Source organism: Bubalus bubalis, chromosome 12, assembly GCF_019923935.1.
Source record: "Bubalus bubalis isolate 160015118507 breed Murrah chromosome 12, NDDB_SH_1, whole genome shotgun sequence".
NCBI lineage: Eukaryota > Metazoa > Chordata > Mammalia > Artiodactyla > Bovidae > Bubalus > Bubalus bubalis.
The window spans coordinates 92193516-92210173 of NC_059168.1; the positions used below are offsets into that span (position 1 = coordinate 92193516).

The window sequence follows — 16658 nt, forward strand, 5'->3', positions numbered from 1 at the left end:
GAGTAGGTGCTGGGGGGCTCGGAGGGCCTTCCCTGGCCTGGCCTGCAACATCCATGGGGAGTGAATAGTGAGGACCTGGAGACCATGTTTGCGCAAATGGTTTGAACAAAACTGTAGGTCCTAAACATCCTTAAGCTAGCACCGAGCAGGTCGGCATGTGGCACCTCCTCTATGTTGAACCCTGGCACAGGGCATCTAAAATCAACAAGGCACAATGTCTTCCTGCAAGGAGCTCACAACTGTTACAGGGAGAGAGTTCCTGAAGGCTGTGGTCAGTGCCAAGACACAGAAACCTCTTCTGTTTCCCAAACCTCAAGGGCAGATTCCTAAAATCTTTAAGATGGGAGAATTCATGGTAGAGAAGAGAAGAGAAGTTCAGTTCAGTTGCGCGGTCGTGTCCAACTCTTTGCGACCCCATGAACCGCCGCACGCCAGGCCTCCCTGTCCATCACCAACTCCCAGAGTTTACCCAAAATCATGTCCATTGAGTCAGTGATGCCATCTAACCATCTCATCCTCTGTCATCCCCTTCTCCTCCTGCCCTCAATCTTTCCCAGCATCAGGGTCTTCTCAAATGAGTCAGCTCTTCGCATCAGGTGGCCAAAGTATCAGAGTTTCAGCTTCAACATCAGTCCTTCCAATGAACACTCAGGACTGGTCTCCTTTAGAATGGACTGGTTGAATCTCTTTGCAGTCCAAAGGACTCTCAAGAGTCTTCTCCAACACCACAGTTCAAAAGCATCAATTCTTCGGTGCTCAGCTTTCTTTACAGTCCAACTCTCACATCCATACATGACTACTGGAAAAACCATAGCCTTGACTAGACAGACTTTTGTTGACAAAGTAATGTCTCTGCTTTTTAATATGCTGTCTAGGTTGGTCATAACTTTCCTTCCAAGGAGTAAGCGTCTTTTAATTTCATGGCTGCAATCACCATCTGCAGTGATTTTGGAGCCCAGAAAAATAAAGTCAGCCACTGTTTCCACTGTTTCCCCATCTCTATTTGCCATGAAGTGATGGGACTGGATGCCATGATCTTTGTTTTCTGAATGTTGAACTTTAAGCCAACTTTTTCACTCTCCTCTTTCACTTTCATCAAGAGGCTCTTTAGTTCTTCTTCATTTTCTTCCATAAGGGTGGTGTCATCTGCATATCTGAGGTTAGTGATATTTCTCCCAGCAATCTTGATTCCAGCTTGTGCTTTCTCCAGCCTAGCGTTTCTCATGATGTACTCTGCCTATAAGTTAAATAGGTAGGGTGACAATATACAGCCTTGATGTACTCCTTTTCCTATTTGGAACCAGTCTGTTGTTCCATGTCCAGTTCTAACTGTTGCTTCCTGACCTGCATACAGATTTCTCAAGAGGCAGGTCAGGTGGTCTGGTATTCCCATCTCTTTCAGAATTTTCCACAGTTTAAGGGGACCAAAAGTGGGAACAAATTGATTAAAGGCCTTTATGAAAATCCTCTGTTATTCAAAAGAAAATAATAAAGGGTGAGGACTAAATAATATCCGTTAGGTTGAGCTTCTATATCTTAAATTTAGGAACAAGAAGTTGTCACATTTTGGCCCCTAGACAATTTTCAGGATCTCTTGCAGTTTGAACAAGATGCACAGAATCTTTCTGGCTTTCCTGCAAAGCAGTGTTTACATGGAGAAGGCAATGGCACCCCACTCCAGTACTCTTGCCTAGAAAATCCCATGGACGGAGGAGCCTGGTAGGCTGCAGTCCATGGGGTCGCTAAGAGTCAGACACGACTGAGCAACTTCATTTTTACTTTTCACTTTCATGCATTGGAGAAGGAAATGGCAACCCACTCCAGTGTTCTTGCCTGGAGAATCCCAGGGACGGGGGAGCCTGGTGGGCTGCCGTCTATGGGGTCACACAGAGTCGGACATGACTGAAGTGAATTAGCAGTAGCAGCAGCGGTGTTTACATGGAGCCACATTTCTGCGTGTATGTTTCTGTGTGTGTGTGTGTGCACATGTGTGTGTGTTCCAGCACCTAAAGCTTCAGACATCTCTAACTGAATATCCAAGAACTGTTGAATTCTACCTTCTGGATCCTAGCAGAGCCACAGGAAGCTGCGAGTGTGAAAAGCTTGTAATGTTCCCGCCTCCAGTTAGGTGCTTAGATACTCAGCAATTTTCCAACATGCCTGCTCCCACATTCTCGTCCGTAATTAATATCCATCCGTCACTTTACAGCAAGGGCTTTGCAGGTTTTTTAGCACAGCGCAGGGATACCAAATCCAACATGGGCACAGCACACAGCCCAACTCAGCTTCACACACAAAGTCTGAAAACAAAACCCAAGTGGCTTGAATTCCCACATTCATGACAGTGCTGTCTTTGGAAACAGCATGTTCTCTTTGAAGAAGATGCTCACAGCTAAGAATACTTTCACATTTCATAATGATCATTAAAGGGACATTTACAACAGCTCAGCTCATATATTATTATGTGTTTGATACACTGCTCAATTAGACACATCAACCAGCCCCTCGAAGCTGGAGTCCCATAGTCCTGAGGCTCCACTGGCCAGCTCAGACCTGTCCAGTCTGGGCCATGCTTGGTCCAGCACCTGGATCCTCGGACGCCAGAGCCCCAGTCTTGTTTCTGCTGTCAGCCGGGAATCCTCAGGCCTAAGCTGAACTTGAAGCTCTAGCAGCTCCCAGCCCCATCCTCATAGAGGAGGTCAGTTTCATTTGCTACTTTCCCACTAGTTGGATGCCCTGACCATTATCCCTGCCTTTTTAAAATATTTATTTATTTTTGGCTGTGCCGGGTCCTCACTGCCACATGAGCTTTTCTCTAGTTGTGGCGAGCTGGGCCTCCTCTTCATTGCAGGGCGCAGGCTTCTCATTGTGCTGGTTTCTCTTTGTTGCAGAGCACAGGCTCTAGGATGCACAGGCTCCGGGCCCGATAGCTGTGGCACGTGGTCTTAGCAGGTCCTTGGCATGTAGGATCTTCCTGGATCACGGATTGAACCTGTGTCTCCTGCATTGGCAGGTGAATTCTTTACCCCCGAGTCACAGGGAAGCCCATTCCTGCCTCTATGACGCAGTCCTGCCAAGTCCTTACCTGCTTCCTCCACCGGGGCAGCAGACACCATTGTGCACACTCCTTGGTGCTATCCGGGTCTAGCTGTGAATGATCTGAGCTCATGAAACCAGGAGGTCATTATGACTGGTTGCCGACGCCTGGCCTTCCATGCTCCTCTGGCCATCACGGACCCACAGCCATGGACCCCAGTGAATCCAAGTCTGGTTGTGCGCTTTCATTTGAAAAGCTTTGCTAACTCTCTGTATCATGCTGCCCAGGGCCCTAGAGCTCAGAATACACTGGCCTCTGATGTACGTTCCTACCCAGTGGTTCAGGTTGTGGGGGGTCCTCTCAAATATTGTTGGTGTTATTATTGAAAAATCATATCTCTTTACAAAAGACACAAAAAATTTAGAAATATGTAGGTAAGAGAACAAAACTCTCATATATAATCTCACCATCTAGAAATGATCATTTTTAATATTTTGGTAAATTTTCTTCCCTTCTATGAATATAATTTTTTCACATAGTTGAAATCTTACTATGCATACAATTTTGTAGCCTGATTTACATTTAACATTTTATTATAAGCATTTTGCCATATCACCAAAAATTATTTATAGATATCTTTAATAACTGAACAACTATCCCCCAAGTTAATGGACATTTAGATCATTTCGGATTTTTCACTACTTAGCATAATAAATTTTGCTCACCATATAAAGACCCAGAAGTGAAATTTCTGAGTCAACAATTATGAACATTTTTAAGGCCTTCAATATATAATATGGCTTTAGTCTATGACCCTAGTAAGTTACTAAGGAATAAATTCGTAGTCTCCAATTCAAAGTTTTTCTATCTATAATCTTTTGTTTGCCCTGAAGTTAACTACTGAGATCACAATAAAATAGGGTGACACATTTTTCTATTAATTTCAACACAAATATGGGTTTAAAAATATTTCACATAGGAGTGTGTGAAACTAGAAGTGAAGAGATTAAGCAGTATTTTCAAGTGACCCATAGTCACTTTCCCAATAATGGGAAATAGTCATTGAGATTTGTATCTTTAATTATTTTTTAGACTTGTCTTCTCAAAGCTATGAATCTGGGTCTGAGTCAGCACCCTAAACAACCAGAATTGGAAACAGTGAACTCTATTTTTGAGTTTCTTGTGCAGATTATGAACTTGGGATGTCAGCGGCTCAGAATCCATTTATGTAATAAATTTTCCTTAATATCTGTCTTCCCATGAACCCTCCCTGGAGTCCTCCAGGCAGAATTAATCACCCTGCCTCCCCAAGCTCATCGCCAGTGTCTCATTTAACACTTACTTCGGTCTTTTTGTATTTGAAATATTTGTCAAGTCGCCCACTCGGCTGGGAGCTCCTAGAAGGCAAAAGCTGGTGTGGTTCCCAAGACTAAGCATAGAAATCAACTCATAACAGGATAAGGATTGATGTTCAGCTTGCCAGTAAGCACGTGGGCTGGGCCTTGTTAGGAATCTGGCGTACAGAACACTTCCAAAAGGGGAAGTGGAAGGAGATTCAGTGCCAGCCCACAGGCTGTCCTCAGAGCAATGGCCAAGAGAAGAGACTATTTCTTCTAAAACGTCCGTGGCTCCAAAATGAAAGGATAATTCACTGGTTATTTTACAAATATTTATGGAGTACGTTCTGGATAGTAGGATTGTGCTAGGTGATGGGATCCAGGGAGGAATAAGAAGTTCTTTCTGCCTTCCCAGAGCTCATGGCAAAATCTACAACAAATAGAGGTTTCCAAGGGCTTCCCAGGTGGTGTTAGTGGTAAAGAACCCACCTGCCAATGCAGGAGACATAAGAGACATGGGTTCGATCCCTGGGTCGAGAAGATCCCCTGAAGAGGAGGGCATGGCAACCCACTCCGGTGTTCTTGCCTGGAGAATCCCATGGAACTGAAGCAACTTAGGACATATGCATGCATGGTCTTACTAAACAGTTATCCACAGGTGAGGGTAAGTATACATGCAAAGACCAACATAGGATAGGAGATCACCTGGTCTTCCACTAACTAGAGACCACCCCCTTTAGTCAGTTGGCTACAAATCATTCAAGATGCCTTCCAGCCAACTCCACGAGTCAGCCCTGGCCACATCTTGAGCATCGGCTCACTCATTTCCTTTCCGAAGTAACCTTCCGAGGATAAGTCAGACCTTTGAAATCTGCTAAATCTTACTGCAGATGTCTCTAGGGATTCTCACATGCACGCTGGTTTGCCATGAAAAATTTATTACTTTTAACCAAATGGATATTTTAAAATATGTTCTACATAATTGGGATAAAATGTCGAAGGCCTAGGGATAAAGATCCATTAAGAAAAAGCATGGTGTGGTGGAAAGTTTGGGAGTGAGATGGCTGGGGATAAAACCATCATCACCACTCTCTGATGAGTAATCCTGTGACACTGATAAGTTACTTAAACTTTGTGAGATTCTGTACTGTCATCTGTATAATAGGGATAACGAAACATACCACCAGAAGGAGAAAGGAGGAAAAGAAGAGGGAGAACAAAGAAAAGGGCCATCTGGGCAGGTGAGACGGATGCCTAGCATCCAAGCAGAGGGCACGTGGAGCATTTAAGAGAAGGGAGGAGGAAACTTCTTCTAGTGGGTGGAAGGATGAGCAGGAGATGTGGCATCCCATGATGCAGATTCCCAGGCTAGCCTGAGTCCCAGGGAAGTCCGTTTCCCTCTAACCACCTCGGTTTTCCCATCTGTAAATTCTGCAGGCTAGAATACGTCCTGAGAGCTTGTCCCAGTTCCTACATTTTATCAGGCCCTTTGTTTCTCTCTTCTGAAGTGGGTGAGGCAGGGGACAGATATCCAGCTAAGGGCAGTGCCAATGCAGACCTACATCAAAACGGCACTCCCTCGGGCTTTCACGGGTCCAGATTAGAAACCGCTAGCCTAGCTGACCAAGGGGAAGATTTCATGCTCCTGAAAGAGCCTGCTATGTGCTCGTGTTTCGTGAGCAAAGAAAAAAGATCCATCTCCCATTCTGACACTACTGCGCCGGAAATTCGTAAAACATTGAAGTGACTGATACAGTCATTTTTCATGTCAGCGGTGGTTTTCTCTACTTCTCTGCATTTGCCTGTCCACCCAGTCACAGATCCCTTCAAGTACTCAGAACATCCATTATGAGGACCACCAAGCAGAGGTGTGGCTTGTCGCCTAGGAGCCGGGGTTCCAGGCTTTTCTCCGTGGCTTGTAGGTGGCAGTCGACTACCTGTGTCCCCTCATCGTTTTCTCTTGTGTGTGTGCCTGTGCCTGAAATCTCCTCTCTGTATACAGACGCCAGCCATATTGGATTACGGCCACCATAATGATCTCATTTTAACTTGATTATCCAATGCCCCTATGCTCTGAATAAGGTCGTATTTTGAGTTACTGGGGGTTAGGACGACAACACAAATTTGAGGGAGGGGGAAGGTGTGACACAATTCAGCCCGCAGCAGGCAGTCCGTTTATTCATTCATTCATTTGTCCATTTGCTTGTTCATTCATTTTTCCAACCCTACCCAAGTACGTCACATGTGCCAGGCATTGAGACGGGTACTGGATACAAAGCTGAACAAGGGAGTCCTAGCTCTGGATGAGCTCCTGTTGGGTGGAGGCGTGATCCACCCACAGAGAGTTCACTCCATACGGCGTAAGTGTGGATGGAGAGGTGGGCACGGGGATGGTGGGGGCACTCTGCTCCCCTGGGACTGCAGGGCAGGCTCCTGAGGCTCCCAGGAGGTAACTGAGAGATGAAAGGCTTGGGTAGAGCCTTCTAGGTGGCAGACAGGAAGAGAGGAAAGCCGGGATTCCACCCAAAGGAAACCACCTGTATAAACAAACTGAGCATGGGAGGAAACAGCCCAATACTGGAACTCAAGAGACGGGGATGGAGCAGCAAAGAGAGGAGAGATTCGGGGTACAGGCTGACCCAGGCCATCACCATGAGAATACCAGGCAGCAGAGAACTCTCCCCATCAAAAGTCAGGCGCAAAACCCCGTCCTCCATGCACTCAGAACACAACTAGGAAGTGAGTGAGGAGTCAGAATCAAGATCTCCAAGTTTACGGCCTGAAGTTCCGCCCTGTAAGTGGAAGGAGGACCTCTTGGGGCCTCACTCCATACCTATGTACTCTTACTTTACCCATATTTCTAACACACATGGCGCTCTGATTCTCAGACTGTCACACAGCACCGCTCAGCCAGAAAATTATTAATATTCATAGAAGAGATGAGCCAGGATGCCACAGCCACGCAATCTGCCATACATGAAGTAACAGCTGCTGGCCTGAAAATGGAGAAGGAAGCAGAAAAACTCTCTGGAGCTGATGCAAGACATCTTGGGGCTCTTCAGGGGCACCAATGCATCACAGAACAATCTAAAACCAGTTTGCGAAATCATCATTCAAGTAAAAAGTCAAATTCGCCTAAATATATTTAAGAAGCCAATATTCCCAATAAAAGGGAAAGGGTTTAGTGCTTAAAGGATTAAACACAAGACCAATTAGAAAATATGGGGCTCAAAGCCTCATTCCCCCGAGGGTCTCCAACAGCCCAGGTTTCACTGTATTGACAAGGACCAGCTGCAGCTGAACTGTGCTCAGGGACTTCGTGTTCTGTGGGAAGCGACTTCAGAGACCACTTCAGCCAAATCTTCATTTTCAGATCCCAGAAAATGAAGCCCAGTGTGGGGAAAGGACTTGCCCAGAACAGCTCAGTAAGAAAAGAACAGAGGAGCTTCCCTGGTGGCTCAGTGGTAAAGAATCCTCCAGCCAATGCAGGAGATGTGGGTCCAATCTCTGGTCTGGGGAAGATCCCACAGGCTGCAGAGCAACTAAGCCCATGCCCCACCAGTACTGTCTGTGCTCTAGAGCCCGGGGGCCACAACTACTGAGTCCACGTGCTGCAGCTACTGAAGCCCAGGGGCCTGGAGCCTGTGCTCCGCAGCAAGAGAAGCCCTCAGACTGCACCGAAGAGTAGCCCCTGCTCGCCTCAACTAGAGAAAAACCTGTGCAGCAACGAAGACCCAGCACATTCAAAAATAAATAAAATTATATATATATACACACATAAAGGAACAGAGCCAGAGCTGGAGTGGGCTTCTCTTGACCCTGTCTCCCGGGACTTAGGGAGACCCTGGGATGAGCCCGACGGGAGCAGCTCTGCAGAAGCAGAGCCAGTGATGTTTCCAAACAAGAGAAATCTGGAGGGCGTAGAGAAGGGAAAGGGGCCATGTAGGGTCGCCGGGAGCAGGGGGGTGGGTTCTGCTAAAGACACACCTTAAAGATCCTTTCTGGGACACTACACTTCTGATTGTACTCATCACCTCACTGGACCCTTACAGCAAGGCTGGGAGCAGGGCAGAGACGACTACTCAACTTACAGACTAGGAAACTGAGGCCCGGGTGGGTAACTAGTTGGTCCGCACAATACAGGGTCAAGTGCAGGACCACGTCGCAGAACTGTGGTCTCCTACTCTCTGGAGATTCTGAGGCCCCAGCAGTAGGTCCTTGGGGAAACCAATCTGCTTGCTTTGCGCACATGACCTTGGGTAAGTCTCATATTTGGACACTCTCTCTCAAGGCACATCTGAGATCACTTAACCGTCACTTGGGCCAAAGGAGGTTATTTATCTGCTGTGAGCGGTGTGGCTTGGTTTCAATGCTCATCCTCAGAATAATAGTCCTTTAACATTCTGCCTCCGCAGTAACCAGCCCTGTATTTTGTACTGTGCTTTTTAGAAGCTTTGCAACTCCTTCACAGCTTCTTCATCAGCTGGGTCTAACAGTTTGGAAAACAATGCACTACAGCTTCCAACCAAACACCGATTCTAGCCTGGGACAGCATTGGTTTTCTTTAGAAAACATTTAACGTTAAAACAAAGGGTTGTGGGTTTGGAGAGAAACTGATGTTTTGAGCTGTCAAGTCAGTTGAAAATGCTTGGGGAAACATTGTTTTTAAGATAATGCTTGTTTTGTACAAGTTCAGTGGTTTTTTTTTTTTCCCCCATAAATTAACATTTTTTAGATTACATAGGAAACAACCCAATACCTTTAATAGTCTCAAATATAATCATTGTTTTGACTAATGAGTCATTTTTGCAATACTAAAAAGGCAAATCATTAAATGTAACTATGCGGTTTGCATTTCTTTGTATTTTTAAAGGGCATGTGCTGGGTTTGTTCAATGAGAGAGTCAGTGGTAATTATATAGACATTTTTTTAATGGGTGAGGAAACTGGTTTTTCAACATTGGTGCAGGTTCTAATTGGTGTACAGCTCTTTGACGATTACGGTGATGATCACAAACTTATATTTCAATAAACCCTGCGACTTTGCCAAGTGTGCTCACCTCTGTGCTACCCCTATTCCTTAGCGACACTGTGAGGGAGGCAGGATAAAGATGCTCAGATGGGACATCTGAGCATTTACTCAACAAACATCTGAGGAAGACACAGCGCCCCTCCACCCGGGAGGCGTAGGTGAGGTCACAGGCCGGAAGGTAGCCCAGGGACTGGGGTCTGGCCATCTGGACACCTCTTCCAGTGCATTTTCAGCTCTACCACCTACTTCCTCTCCGATCTGCAACTCCACTGAAGCAACAGCTGGAGTTCCTTCTAGAAGATAGACCTTCTGGTCTGAATGTTTTACCCACCTCAGTGGGGTGGCGGACACCCTGTGGTCCCTGCCCGGCCTCGGTGGCCCAGCTGAGGATTATTCTGGGCACTTTGAATCCAGCTCCCCAGAGGATGCGCCTGCATCAAGAGACACTCTGTCTTTGTGGTTCTCCCTTCCCACTCCTCCTCCCTGTCTAGAAAACCACTCTGCCTATAATCCTCCAACTATGAGACACCTCTCTCTACACGCCTTTGCCTTTGCCTAAGCCATCCCTGCTGGGCTTCCCTGGTGGCTCAGACGGTAAAGAATCTGCCTGCGATGCAGGAGACCTGGGTTCTATCTCTGGGCCAGGAAGATCTCCTGGAGAAGGGAATGGCTACCCACTCTGGTATTCTTGCTTGGAGAATTCCACAGACAGAGGAGTCTGGCGGGCTACAGTCCATGGAGTCGCAAAGAGTCAGACACAACTGAGCAACTTAACACTTTGATTACATTTTTCTGCTCAGAATGCCCCTATCTGCTGAAGTATCGTGCCAGCCTCTCTATGTCATTATAATTTAGTAGATGTCACCACTCCCTTCTCTGTGTCACCCCTGTGCCTTGTTGGACTTGTCACCCTCAGCTGTGATTCTCTTATTTCTATGTCTCAATCCCTTCTTGGGTCTGTGAGCACCTTAAGAGTGTCGGCTGTATTTTATGACTTTCTGCATCCTCAGCACTCTGTCTCGAATCTGGCATGATTCAGATATTCAACAACTATTTCTTATACATATAAATAATATTAAGCATTCAGCAAGCACCCGGGAGGTGATGAGTTCTAGGCACTAAGGTTATCTCCAACCTTCACAATGATCTTTGGAGGTGAGCATTATTCACCCCCTTTTACAGATAGGACCTTGAGACTCAGAGGAAATATATGACTTGTTCAAGATCAGAGTCTGAAATAAAGAACCAGTATCTGAAGACAGGTTTGTCTGCCTTCAACGCTCGGTCTACACCACCACTCTGATTCAGCTGGGTTTCCTTCATGGGGGTCTTTCCTGCAATGTTAATAAGGAATGTAATGACCCTGGTCACTGTTTCCATTTTCCACTCCAGAGAAATGGAGGCCAAGTCAAGGAGGGGGTTCTGTCTCCGATCTCCGGGTGATGCATTGCTGATACCTCTCTTTCTGTTTGTTTTTTCCTAAGAGCATTTTCTAGAGCATAGATCAGAACAACAAGATTTGAAGAACCTTGCTGCTAGTCATCCTAACTCTGAGCTTCATTTTATTGGGGAACAGTCTGACTGATTCTGAAAATGGTCAAAAGCCAGATCTTACCGAGACTAATTATTTCTTTAAGACGTATAGATACATCCGTTGGTGAAAAGAAGACCAGAAGGCAAAGTTAAATTACATAGTACATCACTGTCCCCAGCCCATTTATCTTGCCACTCTGTCAGTGTAAAAATTTACAGCAGAGATTATCTCTTTGAAGGAGTTCGGGTCCTAGAAAATACAAGGTAAATTTTAAATAGATTTTTAATTTTAATGAAAGCTGCAGGGAATGCTGTTTATGTTGCATATCTTTCATACCTGGTGATTAAGTTATTTTATGCTTAATGGAAAAGGATATTTCTAATCCCCAGACAGGCTTGACATCTGTCTAGGACTGTGTTTTTGGAAGCCATAAGCTCCTTGTGATGGATGTAATAAAACCAAGATGCTACTCAACTGACACCTGAAGGCTGTGTGCAAGGAGGGCCAGGGATATTTAGTCTCTGCCCAGAACTTGTGTTGAAATAAAATCAAAGTCCCATGCATTTCATTCTGTCAGCCCTTTAAAAATCTTGTCTCCTGCTCTTTCGTGTTGTTCCTTGGACAGGCCTGAGGGAAGGAAGCTGGGCTCTGGGGCTCTGGATGACTTTGTGCTCCGTGAAAATGAGCAGAGCTGGAGCCCTCCTCCATCTATGCGCCTATGCTCTGCATGCACTATCTCATGTAACTCTACAGCAATCCTGAAAGCGATCCTGACGACTATTATCCCCACTTTATATTTGGGGTTCTTTACCACTAACACCACCTGGGGAGCTCATATTTGGAGAACTAAAGCTCAAAAAGGTGGTATAATCAGGACTTCCCTTGTGGTCCAGTGGTTAAGAATCTGCCTTCCAATGTAGGGGACTCAGGTTTGATCCTTGGTCAGGGAACTAAGATGCCACATGCCATGGAGCAATTAAGCCCGATTGCCCCAACTAGAGAGCCCATGTGCTGAAAGTACAGAGCCCACGAGCTCTGGAGCCCATGCACCACAACTAGAGAGAGAAGTCTGCACACCACAATGAGAGGTCTCGTGTGACACAGCCAAAAATTAAAAAAAAAATTGTTTTTAGAAAAACTAAAAACATCTGTATCATCTGGAGGATACAGCTTGTAAGGGACCAAAGTAGCATTTGATCCTAAGACAGGCTGCTCTTGTTCTTTCCCTGATATTACATATAGGGTAGGAGTCTGCAAACTATGGCCCTTGGGTCAAAAACGACTTGTCATCTGGTTTTTGTTCTTTTCTTTTGGCAGCATCGCAGCCCGCGGGACCTTAGTTCCCTGACCAGGGATCAAACCCACAGTCCCTGCAGTGGAAGTCTTAACCACTGGCCCACCAGTGAAGTCCCAGCCATCAGTTTTTATAAATAAAGTTTTATTGAAACTCCACCACATCTGTTTGTTAATGTATGTCTGTGGCCAAATTAACTAGATGAGACAGAAATAATATGGTCAAGGAGCTTAGTTTACAGGAAGGACTCTCAGATAAAACAGTAAGTCCCTGTGCTTACCATCTCAGCCACCCTCCACCAGTAATATCCAGTAATGGAGCCAGAGTGTGCCCTGCCCTGCGCCCACCCAGCACATCACTTAGGCTTTCCAGGCTCCCCATGAAGACCTCAGGAGCACCCACGACTGGGGCTGAGCTCTCATCACCAGGCAGTCTCCCGTGCTTCCTCCCTGCATAGGCTCCCAAGGGGCCGCTTCCACTGCCCACGAGGCTGCTAGGAGAGGAGCCCTCACTTCTGAGCTGGGCTGTCACATGAGTGCTGAGCCAAAGAGGACTGACTCTCTATGTTTTCTAAACTTTCAGGCCTTCCGTGGAGAGATGAGGAGAGCTAAACTCCTTGAAGCCATGGATTATGTCTTCCTCACCTTTGAGTCCAAGCCTTGCAGGTAGTAAGCACTTGCTCAGGGAATTTTCTTGTGATGGTCGAGGCCCTATTCTGAGGGTTGGCGAACTGGTCCTGTAAAGGGCCTAACAGAGAGTATTTCAGGGTCCAGGGGATATCCTGGGGTCCCCTGCTTTGTGCCAAGTATACTGGTCCTCTCACCCAGATACATCAGCTCTGCCTCTCACCTCCTTCTCTGTAGCCTCTTAAAATCAATGCAAAGGACCAAGGACAGGAACAGATGTCGTTTCATCTACATGCCCACCCCACCATGCTGTTCCTCATGTGAACAAGTCCTCTTTTCTATCCAGACTGGATAGACACTGGTGGCGGTGGTGGGAGGGAGCCGCTGGTCAATGACACTATGCAGGTGATCCCTGGATGTGAGATTAAATATTCACCCATATGATGGGTGAAAAGAGAAAACAAATAAGGTGTGTGTGTGAATGAACATGTGGGTCCCTTCTTTTACGAAATCATGCTGACGGTATTAAGTTAGACCATATTCAATTGCAAATATTAGATGATTTTGACATATAAAAGTGTCCATTTCACATGGTTCAGACTAAAGATTGACACTTAATTTTTTTAATGTCCTTAGCTGGAAAAATAAAATGTTGCCTATTTTCTTTATGTTGTCTCCACAATTAAAAAAAAATTTATTGGTTTATAAAGTCTGAAAGCCTGGAAATTACTCATCTTATACCAACAGCAGCTGGTCCCAAAACATGCTCATAAAATTTGGCAGTAGCTATCAAAATTTAAAAATCACATACTCTTTGACCCAGAAATTTTCTTTCTAGCAGTCTAGCCTGCAGAAATCTTGGTATGTGTAGACAAAGACATAAGCACATGCGCGTGCACACACACACACACACACACACACACAGGGATTCCTGGAAGTACTGTTTGAAATGTAGAAAAGTGGAAATAAGTTAAGCACCCAAAATCAGGGTATTGGGCATAAAAAGTATGTTAACTCCCCCAAACTGGTATAAAACTCAGGCCAGAGAAATAATGTCTAGCTCTGGATCAATTGATACCAAAGATGCTTTCACTATATTGATAAGTAAAAAGAACAAGTCAGAGAATGCTATGTGTACATTACAGTTCAGAGCATGATTCCATTTTTTGTAATGATTACAATAACAGAATGAATTCAAATAGAGGTTAAATATCATATTAAAAAGTTTGGGAGGATAAAAGCAAACTGATTACAGGATTCATTACTGGAAAGCAGGGTTGGGATTGAGAGAAAAGCTGAATGGGATGATTTGCCTTTTTAACTTACACAGCTTATATATTGTTTAAATTATTGACAAGGAAGAATTATTATTGCTTTTATCATTTTTTAAACAAAGAAAGAAAGAAAAACAAAAGCCTGGATAGACAGTGGTTATACAAAGCAGAATGAAGGCGAATATGGAAAAAGGGAAAATTCATTTTGATTCTGGGGTTCAGGGTGGGATGTCAGAGGAAATGCTTTCTGAGCTGAGCCTGGAAAGATGGCCAGAAATAAGAACAGAAGAATAACATCACAGTTGAAAGAATTGTGAACTCACGTGAGTCCTGAAGACAGCTAACCCTGTTAGACTTTGATCTGTAACTGATGACAGTCAGACAACTGGAAACATTGTTAGGAAACTTGGTCTCCAGTTAAGATTCTCATTACTTTATTCAGACAAAATTAATTTCTCACCAGGTAAGCGTCTCTTACGTAGAACCTGGGCAGATTTATTTTCGGGTTGGGAAGTTCGACATGATTGACGAAGGCCTATTTCCTCCCTTCCCTCTTCCTACCAGAACTCACATCTTGTTGAGGTAGCCCTGCTCTTCCTAGTGGCCATGTGCTTCAGAGGAGGCTGACCCCAGCCCCAGGCCTAACCGAGGGAGAGCTCTGATTGGTCTAAGCAACCTTGGCGAGTCCATTCCCCTTGACAATATGGTTGAAGCTTGGGTGTGCTCAGTTGCTCAGTCTTGTCTGACTCTCTGCAACCCCTTGGCCTGTAGCCCACCAGGTTCCTCTGTCCATGGGATTATCCCGGCAAGAATACTGGAGTGGGTTGCTTATTTCCTCCTCCAGGGGATCTTCCTGACCCAGGGATCAAACCCATGTCTCCCGTGGCTCCTGCTTCGGCAGGCAGATTCTTTACCACTGATGCAGCTTGGGACCGTGACCCAATTCTGGCTAATGGCATGTCTGGGTAATGGGATGTCCACTGGGGGGCTTCTGATAAAGGTTCTTTTGTTCCTTTAAAACAATTTTTACGGTAGTTCTTTGCTGGTTATCTATTTTATTTACATTTATTTATTTGACTCTATCAGGGCTGAACTGTGATGTGCAGGATCTTCCTTGGGGCTCACAGACTCTCCAGTTGCAGTGAACAGGTTATTTGCTCTGACACATGTAGGATCTCAGCCCCCTACCGGAGATGGAACCTTCTTACTCTTCACTGCAGGATGGATTCTTAACCACTGGGCCACCAGGGAAGTCCCCCTTCACTCCTTAAAGACACGTGAACAGATGTCGTCCCCTTTCCTGTCTCGGGATGCTGCTGTCTGGGGATATGATACCTGAGACAGCTGCGGCCATCCTGAGATTAGGAGGGGAACAAACCTGGGGACAAAGCCACCAAGCTGGGGATGGAAGAACAAAAGGACGGAAAGCCCCTTGGGTGTTCAGTGACATCATGAAGCCCCCACACTAACCAACTTCAGAGCTGCTAATACTTTTAACTTTTTGACATCTTTTCATGGAAGGTAATACATTTCCTTGTTATGTATGCCAAATTAAGTCAGGTTTTCAGTTACCTGTAGCCAAAAGCATTCCAACAAATTCATAAATGTTCTTTCCGGTGACAGGATTGAATCACAGTTGATTCAAATACTCTCGTGTGGGCCAGGAGTCAATTTTAACTTTCATAAATACACTCACCTTTAAAATCTCCTAGAATTGATGGTTAAACAGCATTGTGAATAAACTTAGATGACACTGAACTGTACACTTTAACAATCGTTAAAATGATAACTTTTGTGTTATGTATGTTTTATCACAGTAAAAAAAAAAGAAAGAAAAGCAATCCATAGAACCTGGTGAAGCAAGCCTGAGTAAGGGGTGAGAATGAATATAATCTCTACATCTTAAATTTCTCATTGCTCTACAGGAAATAAATTGCACTTTAAAAATCCACTGGAGTTAAGTGGCTCAGCTGGTAAAAAATCCACCTGCAGTGTGGGAGATCTGGGTTCCATCCCTGGGTTGGGAAGATCCCTGGAGAAGGGAAAGGCTACACACTCCAGTATTCTGGCCTGGAGAAGTCCATGGACTGTATGGGGTCACAAAGAGTCAGATACAACTGAGCGACTTTCACTTTCACATAAAGGAATAATATGAGGCCATTAAAAAGATGTGACTTCCCTGGTGGCTCAGACGGTAAAGCGTCTGCCTACAATGCGGGAGACCCAGGTTCGATCCCTGGGTTGGGAAGACCCCCTGGAGAAGGAAATGGCAACCCTCTCCAGTATTCTTGCCTGGAAAATCCCATGGATGGGGGAGCCTGGTTGGCTACTGTCCATGGGGTCGCGAAGAGTCGGACGTGACTGAGCGACTTCACTATTACTATCACTATTAAAAAGATGAGGATACTCTGGGCCATGACAAAGTGATAGCAAACTCACACCCTAACCTAGATGACTGTGAAACTAGGCATGTTTTTTGAGGAAAGTGTTTCAAGCCATTGGACAGCAGGCAGCTTGAACAAAGA

At 45.3% G+C, this 16658-nt stretch overlaps 1 protein-coding gene and 1 non-coding gene across 4 annotated transcripts in view; one reads left to right on the forward strand and one right to left on the reverse strand.

Annotated features, from left to right (window-relative positions):
* Positions 1 to 16658, reverse strand: part of TTLL11 (tubulin tyrosine ligase like 11) — a 262147-nt gene that overhangs the window by 69688 nt on the left and 175801 nt on the right. The gene's annotated exons all lie outside the window — the stretch shown is intronic.
* TRNAC-ACA lies at positions 16310 to 16381 on the forward strand. The gene has a single exon. It is a non-coding gene; the product is annotated as a tRNA-Cys (tRNA).